This window comes from Ascaphus truei, chromosome 19 (assembly GCF_040206685.1).
Source record: "Ascaphus truei isolate aAscTru1 chromosome 19, aAscTru1.hap1, whole genome shotgun sequence".
Lineage (NCBI taxonomy): Eukaryota > Metazoa > Chordata > Amphibia > Anura > Ascaphidae > Ascaphus > Ascaphus truei.
Window position 1 is genome coordinate 21,632,729 of NC_134501.1, and position 11,313 is coordinate 21,644,041.

The 11,313-nt window shown below is 45.6% G+C and overlaps 1 protein-coding gene across 1 annotated transcript in view; it reads right to left on the reverse strand.

The window, feature by feature from the left end:
- CPNE2 (copine 2) overlaps positions 1-10,925 on the reverse strand; it is a 52,693-nt gene extending 41,768 nt beyond the window's left edge. Inside the window, exon 1 of the mRNA XM_075576856.1 lies at positions 10,907-10,925. The gene's annotated coding sequence lies outside the window, so the exon portion shown is untranslated. The remainder of the gene's footprint in view (positions 1-10,906) is intronic.
- Positions 10,926-11,313: the final 388 nt, after the last annotated feature.

Here is an 11,313-nt window from a genome sequence, read left to right on the forward strand (position 1 = left end):
CACAGTCTCATCTCCCGGGGCTTCCAGTTCTGCCTGTGTCTCTCACACACACCTCTCCTAGCTCACATCGCTGGCACAGTCTCATATCCCGGGGCTTCCAGTTCTGTCTGTGTCTGCCTGTCTCTCACACACCTCTCCTAGCTCACATCGCTGGCACAGTCTCAGCTCCTGGGGGCTTCCAGTTCTGTCTGTGTCTGTCTGTGTCTCTCACACACCTCTCCTAGCTCACATCACTGGCACAATCTCATCTCCCGGGGCTTCCAGTTCTGTCTGTCTGCCTGTCTCTCACACACCTCTCCTAGCTCACATCGCTCGCACAGTCTCATCTCCCGGGGCTTCCAGTTCTGTCTGTGTCTGCTTGTCTCTCACACACCTCTCCTAGCTCACATCGCTCGCACAGTCTCATCTCCCGGGGCTTCCAGTTCTGCCTGTGTCACTGCAGCTTCCTCCCTGTTTCACATTTCACATGCTCATAAATCTGTTGCAAGATATGCTCTCGAGTTCCGGACCATCGCCGCAGAGATAGGCTGGAATAACGAGGGGTTATCGGCTGCCTTCTGGCAGGGGCTATCCGAATCACTTAAGGATGAGCTGGCTGCACATGAAAGACCTACCGAGTTGGAGGATCTTATTGCAGTATTTATAAGGGTGGACCAGCGCCCTCAGGAAAGGAAGGCTGAACGCCCTCATTCACCATCTTTCACATATAATGTTCCTGCTCTCAGTCTCTCTCCTACCATGTCTTCAGCCCTATGCAGTTAGGAAGTCACGACTCTCCTCAGTGAAACAACGCTGGAGGGTTAGCGGTCTCTGTCTTTATTGTGGTCTACCCGGACATCTGGTACTTCGCTGTCCTACTAAGCCGAGAAATACCAATAAGGAAATCACACTGGGTACTATTTCTTCTTCTCCTTTCCGACCAGGATCATGCTTCCAATTGTCCTTCAGGGCCCTGGCTTCCAAGTCTCCACTTCCGCCTTCATTGACTCCGGATCTGGAGGAACTTTTGTGGATCAGGCTTTTGCTGTCAAGAACAAAATCCCTCTCGAGGCCTTAGATTTACGCCCCCTTCAGCCAGCCTTCATCTCCTTGCAAACCTGTGTACTTGTCCTTTCCACTGAAGATGGCCACAAGGAGGAGATATCTTTGGATGTGATCCACTCACCTTCCATGGAGGTAATTTTGGGCCTTCCTTGGCTCCAACGACCCAATCCACACTTAGATTCGACTGAAAAAAATCCTATACAATGGTATTCCCCATGCACCAATTCTAATGTATCGTCAGTACAACACATTTGTGGCTTAGACGTTCCTAAATCGGACAAACCTGTCCTTCCCGAGGTCTACACTGAATTTTTAGATGTCTTTGACAAAGTTCGTTCTGAAGTTCTTCCCCCTCATCGTCCCTTTGATTGCCCCATTGATCTCTTGCCCGGAGCTGTTCTTTCCAAATCTAGATCTTACCCTTTATCTCTTCCTGAGACTAAAGCTATGTCTGAGTACATTAAAGAGAATCTAAAGAAGGGGTTCATTAGAAATTCTTCCTCCCCAGCCGGGCCTGGTTTCTTTTTTGTCAAAAAGAAAGACGGTTCCCTTCGCCCCTGCATAGATTACAGAGGGCTTATAATAAGATCACTCTGAAGAACCGATACCCCCTTCCACTTAATTCTGAACTTTTTGATCGTTTACAAGGTTCCACTATTTTTTCTAAACTTGATCTTCGAGGGGCTTACAATTTGATACGTATACGTCAAGGGGATGAATGGAAGACGGCCTTCAATACACGCGATGGCCACTATGAATATTTAGTTATGCTTTTTGGATTATGTAATGCTCCAGCTGTTTTTCAAGAATTCGTGAACGAAATTTTTCGAGACGTTCTTAATATTTTTGTCATTGTCTATCTGGATGATATTCTCATCTTTTCAAAATCCCTCTCTGAGCATATTCATCCTACCAAGCTGGTCCTGTCTCGTCTGTTTCATCAAATGTCTACATCAATTCTGGGTTATATTATTTCGGACTCTGGTTTTTCCATGGATCCTGACAAACTCAAGGTGGTATTAGAGTGGCAACCTACCTCTCTCAAGGCAATTCAGCGTTTCTTAGGGTTTGCCAACTATTACCGTAAATTCATTCGTAATTTGTCTTCTACTGTTGCCCCTATTACGGCTCTGACTAAAAAGGGTGCTAATAATCCTTCCTGGTCTCCTGAGGCACTCCAAGCCTTCGACTCACTCAAGAAAGCTTTCGTTTCCGCCCCCATCTTACGCCATCCTGACCCTAAACTTCCATTTACTCTGGAAGTAGATGCTTCTGATGTTGGGGCAGGCGCTATCCTCTCTCAGAGACAAACACCTCAAGACAAATTACATCCGTGTGGGTTTTTCTCCCCAAAATTTTCTTCTGCAGAGCAAAACTATGATGTCGGCAACCAGGAGCTCCTAGCCATTAAGCTTGCACTTCAGGAGTGGAGACATCTTCTGGAAGGTACTGAGAATCCCATCTCTATCCTCACGGATCATAAAAACCTCCCTTACATTGAAACTGCTCGCCGTCTCTGCTCCCGTCAGGCTTTTTGGTCTCTATGCTTTTCTAGATTGAATTATATCATCTCTTACACTCCCGGATCAAAGAATGTAAAAGCTGATGCATTGTCTCGTCAATTTGTCATGGAAGACAAGACTGAGGACATTTCTGAAACTATTCTTCCTTCTAAGTACATTATTTCCACCAATTCATTCGATGTTCTGGACAAGATTCTGGCTACTCACACTCACATTCCTGGGGGTCTAGTGGCGCCGGAGGGCTGTTTGTATGCTGCATCACAATTTCCGTAGAAAAATTCTAGAGTGGGGTCATTCTTCTAGGTCTGCCGGTCACCCTGGTACCAAAAGAACTTCGGACCTCATCAGACGTACTTTTTTGTGGCCTAATATGCTTAAAGATATCGAAGAGTTCATCAAATCTTGCTCCATTTGTGCCCAAGATAAAACCACCCGCAGCAAACCTTTCGGTCTTCTACATCCTTTGCCCATCCGGATCGTCCATGGAGTCATTTATCAATGGATTTTATTGTGGAATTGCCTATTTCCAGAGGAATGAACACTATTCTTGTTATTGTTGATCGATTTTCTAAGCAGGCACATTTTATACCTCTCAAAAGTCTTCCCAACACCGCCACCTTGGCAGATATTTTTGTTAAACAAATCTTTCGGATTCACGGAGTACCGTTGTCTATAGTGTCCGATCGCGGATCGCAATTTATTTCTACATTTTGGCGTACGTTTGCTCAAAGACTGGATATTGCACTTCATTTTTCTTCTGGGCATTATCCCCAAACTAATGGACAAACCGAGAGGACGAACCAGTCCCTAGAACAGTATCTCAGATGTTTTATCTCGGATGCACAAGACGACTGGGTAGAGCTCCTTCCATGGGCAGAATTTGCCCATAACTCCTTAAAAAAATAGTCCACCCAAGAGTCGCCATTCTTTATTAATTACGGGTTTCACCCGGCACGCCTTCCTATCTCTTCTTTCTCGTCCAGAGTCCCAGCAGCGGATTTAAGGGTAAATTCTTTACAAGATTATTGGAAAAAGATTCAGAAAACTCTCCAAGAGGCTGTTCTTGGACAAAAATCTCAGGCGGACCGTCATCGCCATAAGGCGCCCAACTTCAAACCAGGGGACAGGGTGTGGCTCTCTTCCAAAAACATCAGGTTGAAGACACCAACCCTCAAGTTGGCCCCAAGATTCCTGGGCCCATTGACGATCCTGGAAAAAGTTAATCCTGTGGCATACCGCTTACAGCTTCCTCCCTCGATGAAAATCCCAGCTGTATTCCATGTTTCTCTTTTCAAACTGGTGTTTCAAAGTTCTTGATTCCCTGAAGTTTCTCCTAAGTCTGCACCAGTAATCGTACAAGGACAAGAAGAGTACAAGATTCGCTCTATAATCGATTCTAGAATATCCAGAGGATCGGTTCAATATCTTGTCCACTGGAAAGGGTTTGGACCAGAAGAAAGGTCCTGGATACCCCATCAACAGGTCCATGCTCCTAGCTTGTTGAGGCGGTTCCGTACCAGGTTTCTGCACAAGCCTTTTTGGAGTCGTCCTGAGGCCGCTCCGCAAGGGGGGGGTACTGTAAGGAATCGGGGAACACGTTCCCTTGCGACGTGTTCCCTTCTTACCTAATGCTCCTATCACCTCCACGCCGCTTACAGAGTGCGAGCGCACACTGAGGCTTTCTGTCAACTCCACGGAGCCTGGCCCTGCCCCCCACTCGCGTCACTCGCGCGGCGCGCTCAGGCGACGATCGTGCACCGATCCCCAGCTGCGTGTCAAGATTCCTGATTGCACTAACAATGCTCACAGATAAATACAAAAAAGACACAGCGCACAACGCTCATAGTGCATTAAAAATGTTATTCACATAAACAATAAATGGGTGAGTAATGTGCGTACATCAAATGCAGTAATAACAAGCAGTTTCGGGATATGTTACCCAACGCCTCCGGAGACCGGATCAGGTGTCCTTGCAGGGGTGAAAATGCTGGCCTCGGTGGTGCAGGGTCCTATTGGGGTAGATGCACAACCTCTGCTGGTTCTTGCTCCCCAGAGCACGAGTGGACCGGGAGCTGCTGATCCCTGCAGTGATTCAGCAAGGCAAATCTGGGCATCAGCTGGGCGCTAGCACTCTCCTCCGTGTGGAGCGCTTCCTGGTTGGTGACGTCACCACGGGGATTCGGCGCCGTTCGAACACGATCAAATCGCGCAGTAGGGTGCTAATAAATAGCTAGAGCACTTGTCAAAATTGTCCTACGCGTTTCGAAACGAAAAGTTTCTTCATCAGTCCCTGCTTGTTATTACTGCATTTGATGTACGCACATTACTCACCCATTTATTGTTTATGTGAATAACATTTTTAATGCACTATGAGCGTTGTGCGCTGTGTCTTTTTTGTATTTATCTGTTAGCTCCAGGGGGTCCCTGAGCCCCCCTTCATCGCAGCTGCAGACGCTCAATTCTAGGTTAAGTTATTTAATTCACTTTATTATCACTTTATCACGTCACGTTTTAATTAGTTGCGCACTGTTATTTCTTCTTTTTTCCACTAACAATGCTCACCTGTCTCCTGCACCCTCTGTCCAATCCCTGCTCCCGCAGGGGCCGCACCTCCGCTCCGCCTCTCGCACTGATTGCTCCAGCCTTGCTAATTAAACCCTGCATGCTCAGTCACTCATTGCTGAGCATAAACCCTTGTAGCCTTGTGTTCCTGCGTTCCTGCTGTGCTTTGCCTTGTGCCTAACCTGTCTTGCTTCCAGTTAATCTTACGTGTACCGACCCGGCTTGACTATTGGGCCCTCTCTGGATAACGACCTCGGCTTGCCTCTGACTACCCGCACTTCTCCATCCCTGACCACGACTATTGAACACTCTACTACCCAATCGGCTCCAGCCCCTGACCACGGCACAACGGACATCGACTACTCTGCTGGCTCCGCCCCTCGACCTCGGCAAGTATCTGGACTAACCCACTCTCTACAACCCAGACCCAGCTACGTTGACAATCCGCTTTCCAGGCCGCCCCCGCTGCTGTGGGTGCGCTGTTCTATACTTTCGCACCTCAGTACCGAGGTCCTGCCTTGTTCGTGGTGAGCGCAAGCGTTACAGGATGCCAGTTGTCCACCTAGTGGACTTGCACCAGCCCTAATTAGGCGGTGATTATCGCATGTTATGAAATTAGTTTTTTCTGTTCATGCGCCTGCCTATCTTCTATAGCCGCGGATTCAGCAGATTTGCCATGATTGGCAATCCACCCTGCTAACACTAGTAGTCATTGTAAATGTATATAGAGGGTTCTGACTCATCTAACAGATCTCGCATTACCCTAGTCACCTGTGACTTTACTAACCTTACTATATGTGCACCCTGTCACCAAGTGGATCAGTAGCTACAGAGACCATAAGTACTGTTGGCGAAAAAAAAAAAATGCTTTTTTAATTAGACACTGTATTCATCAGCTGTTCTTCCAATTTTTTTTTTTTGTGATTATTCAAATTTTATGTTCTTAACTTCTCACATTCTTATGACAGCCCTATGGGGACAGCTGATTACTTTCTAGGCAATATTTTCACTATCTGCGCTATTTAGGCACCGCTATCCTCCATATACTAAATAGAATTATTTTGTCTCAGTGATGCTTCAAGTAGTTAGTATATTTTGGCATACATTCTATTATCAAGCTCATAATGGGTAATTGTATTCATTATTAGAGAAACGTATCTGATTCTAATTAGTGCTGCACTGCAGTAACCCCGTTTCTGGCAGAATAACTATCCCATCTGTTGTATGTAGGCAGAGAAATGCTGTGAAAGTCAAACAACAAGACTAACGGGGTGGGAGATCGTCCCCTAAAATACATCTTTTAGGGAACAGCACACTCTCCTGTAAACCCTATTATATACACATACACTCCTATAAACCCTATTATATACACATACACTCCAATAAACCCTATTATATACCCACACACTCCTATAAACCCTATATACACACACACACTCCTATAAACCCTATTATATACACACACACTCCTATAAACCCTATTATATACACACACACTCCTATAAACCCTATTATATACACACACTCCTATAAACCCTATTATATACACACACTCCTATAAACCCTATTATATACACACACTCCTATAAACCATATTATATACACACACTCCTATAAACCCTATTATATACACACACTCCTATAAACCCTATTATATACACACACACTCCTATTACCGTATTATATACACACACTCCTATAAACCGTATTATATACACACACTCCTATAAACCCTATTATATACACACACACTCCTATAAACCCTATTATATACATAAATACCTATTACCCTATTATATACACACACACTCCTATAACCCCTATTATACATACACTCTTATAAACCCTATTATATACACACACACGCCTATAAACCCTATTATATACACACACTCCTATAAACCCTATTATATACATACATTCCTATTACCCTATTATATACACACACGCCTGTAGACCCTATAATATACACACAATCTTGTAAACCATAGTATATACACACATACACATACACTCCTATAAACCCTAGTATACACACACACACACATCTTTAAACCCTATTACAGTATATAGCCATAACAGTAATAGTATTGTCCATCCCCAAAATATTAAGGCAATCTAGGTGACACAGTACAGGCATACCCCGCATTAACGTACGCAATGGGACCGGAGCATGTATGTAACACAGGCATACCCCGCATTAACGTACGCAATGGGACCGGAGCATGTATGTAAAGCGAAAATGTACTTAAAGTGAAGCACTACCTTTTCCCCACTTATCGATGCATGTTCTGTACTGCAATCGTTATATACGTGCATAACTGATGTAAATTAGGCATTTGTAACAGGCTCTATAGTCTCCCCGCTTGCGCACAGCTTCAGTACAGGTAGGGAGCCGGTATTGTTGTTCAGGACGTTCTGACTGACGCATGCGTGAGCTGCCGTTTGCCTATTGAGCTAGATGTACTTACTCGCGAGTGTACTTAAAGTGAGTGTCCTTAAACCGGGGTATGCCTGTATAACAGCAGAATGTGTGCATGAAAAAGCGGTAATGTCACTCAAAGCCATCTCACCATGTAATGCCTTTACCCCACTTACCCCTAACCATGTAATGCCTCCTTCACCCCACTTACCCCTAACCATGTAATGCCGCCTTCACCCCACTTACCCCTAACCATGTAATTCCGCCTTCACCCCACTAACCCCTAACCATGTAATGCCTCCTTCACCCCACTAACCCCTAACCATGTAATGCCACCTTCACCCCACTAACCCCTAACCCCACCTAAACCTTCCAATATACCCAGTTTATTACATTGACTTAGTTATTTGAAAAATCGCATTAAATGGGGATTTTTACATGTATTATCTGCAATGAGTTGCAGACTGACCCCCGAGCCCTGACCCCCGAGCCCTGACCCCGAGCCCCGGCAGTGTGTAGAACTGTGTGAAAGTCACAGGAAAACCGCTAGTAAACAGTGCTGCACAAACACTCATATCTGCACTCGGATCTCACATGCCGCCCCTTTAATAATTGCATGTGTAACATCACGTATGTACTGTATGTATCCACTGTATGTATATATGTAACCCTCCTTACCCGGCTCTAAAGGAGGTCACAATAGATTTACAACACACATTGGCAGTGCCCAGTCTCTCGGGCCTTTGCCGGGGGATCATAGGGACTGCCCCTATACTCACAAGAAACCCACACAATACCCTGGTATAAATCCCTTCAATGTGGCAGTATGAGATGTAACCAATTGACTAAGAACAGCTGTTATTGCACAGTATGCACCAGGATAACAGTCAATTAGAGTCAATGTGACCACTGTAGGTAGCTAGCCATCAGGGGTTAATGAGACATGTCACTAATGCTGCTACAAATATCTCACCATATCACGATGAGATCAATAGGAAGCAGTAGCCTCTACGTTTATAATACTCAATGTATGGCCCTATGATGTTAACATATCACATGTTGTCATACCAGTTGGCTGTGTATCTGCAACATTGTATCACTGCTGGAGGATTGCAGACTACATGAGAATGTTGCCCTGCCAGTAGTACAGCATACTGTATATATATAGGGGATAGTTTCTCCTAACCCTCAGCTCTGCCTGCGGGCGTGAACGGTGAGGATTGCACGACGCAGGGTGCCGCTGGCGAAGCAGAGACGCCTAGATGCTGCTTGTGCATATGGATCTGCCTGCCGACGCGCACGTTACGCGTATGCGAACGCTTTCTCAAGGCATAGGGAGGGAGGGGGGTGCATACACACAAACCTATTTACAGGACTCACAGTGAGGACCCCAGTCGGGACTCTGAAGAACCTACTTCAAGAACATAAGGGGCAGCTATACTGCACTGTTTTACCATTTGCACTTGTATGTGCCTCCCACGCACTGCTTAGATTGTAAGGCACGCCTATTCCATTGTTTCTAAATATATCCGCAGCACTTTCTCTTGTATTGGCCTTTGTACTGTCTTGTAGAGTCAATGTGTATTTTATTTCAGCACTACAGTGTGTAAGAATACGTTTTAAGAGGCACTTTTTCTGCTGCTGGGTTCAGTAGCCACATAAATGACGCTGGATTTTAGTCTTTGTCCTAAAGCCACATTGTAACTTCGAAGACATTTTTTTTTCATATTGACCCAATAATTGCTACCGAAATGAACAGAGACAGCAAGGAGACCCCCTATCTCTGCTACCGTTACATATTCCAGGAGCACAACATATACCGCTAGAAATTAACGCAGGTTAGATTCTCTTAGTGGGACAAACATGAAGGTGTTACTGTCGCACTAAGGCACAAGAACTCGCGGTGACGTGAATAGGAGAATCCGCACATTAAAGCTGCATTTCAGGCAATATCCTGCACGTGTTTTTTTTTTTAATAAATCAGTTCTGTAGTAAGAAAAAATACTTTTAGCATTTTCTGTTTTAAAAAAAAAACAACTTTGAAAGACCAATTTTCTTGTATTCTATTTTAACAAGCATGCTTGTTCCTATAGCAACCATTTACATTCCCCATATTTAAAGATGTCGCCAAACTTCACCGATCAATAGACAGAAACCGAATTGACCGGCAGCTATGCAGTTCTTCAGGTAAGTAGAGATTGCCCACATAAAACTATTGAAGTAAAAAAAAAAAAACAGGAGCTTGAACTGCAGCTTTAATGATAGCAGCGCATACAGTGAGTGGCAAGAAACACAATCCATGTATTTGTTCGGGCAGACGTAAGCATCGTTATGTTTTACTACTCACTAATTCCCCAGTAATACCAGGTCACAGTTACTCGGAGGATCAGAAGGAGGTTGTAAAAATGACACATTACACTGTACAAGGTACAGAAAAATACGTAAGTGTTTCATTTCCTTCAGAACGCTTTCAAAATACTAATATGTATATAAGTGAATGTTGTGCTCACTCAATGAGAGACACTCTCATACAGGATGTAGTCTCACTCACTGAGAGAGACTCACATCTCACACAGCAAGCAGTCTCGCTAACTGAGAGACTCTCATACAGCATGCAGTCTCGCTCACTGAGCGACTCACACAGCAAGCAGTCTCGCTCACTGAGAGACACTCTCACACAGCAACCAGCCTCACTCACTGAGAGATTCACACAGCATGCAGTCTCGCTCACTGAGAGACACTCATACAGGAAGCAGTCTCGCTCACTGAGACACACACAGCAAGCAGTCTCACTCACTGAGAGATTCACACAGCATGCAGTCTCGCTCACTGAGAGACACTCATACAAGAAGCAGTCTTGCTCACTGAGAGACATTCTCATACAGGAAGCAGTCTCGCTCACTGAGAGACACTCACACAGGAAGCAGTCTCACTCACTGAGAGACACTCATACAGGAAGCAGTCTCACTCACTGAGAGACACTCACACAGGATGCAGTCTCACTCACTGAGAGACACTCACACAGGATGCAGTCTCACTCACTGAGAGACACTCATACAGGAAGCAGTCTCACTCACTGAGAGACACACAGGATGCAGTCTCACTCACTGAGAGACTCATACAGGAAGCAGTCTCACTCACTGAGAGACACTCACACAGGATGCAGTCTCACCCACTGAGAGGCAGTCTCACTCACTGAGAGACACTCATACAGGAAGCAGTCTCGCTCACTGAGAGACTCATACAGGAAGCAGTCTCGCTCACTGAGAGACACTCATACAGGATGCAGTCTCACTCACTGGGAGACATTGTATATCAGAAATAGTGTCGCTCACTGGGAGTCTGTCGCACTCACTTTTAGCAGCTGCGTGATTTCACTCACTTCAGTTGAGCGCGTCTCTCTGGCTTTCATTCATCATGCTGCAAAGTCATATTTCACTTCTCCCACTGTACAAGCAAACGGATGGGCTGGAAATGTCCCGGAGAGTAAGGGCGTGGCGTCACAGCACGGGGACGGTGGGCTATGAAACGTCCCGGAGAGTAAGGGCGTGGCGTCACAGCACGGGGACGGTGGGCTATGAAACGTCCCGGAGAGTAAGGGCGTGGCGTCACAGCACGGGGACGGTGGGCTATGAAACGTCCCGGAGAGTAAGGGCGTGGCGTCACAGCACGGGGACGGTGGGCTATGAATATAGAACGGTCCGATTAAGAATCACAGTCCCAAATCCCACTCACTGGGGTGTTTGGATATTGATAGCTATC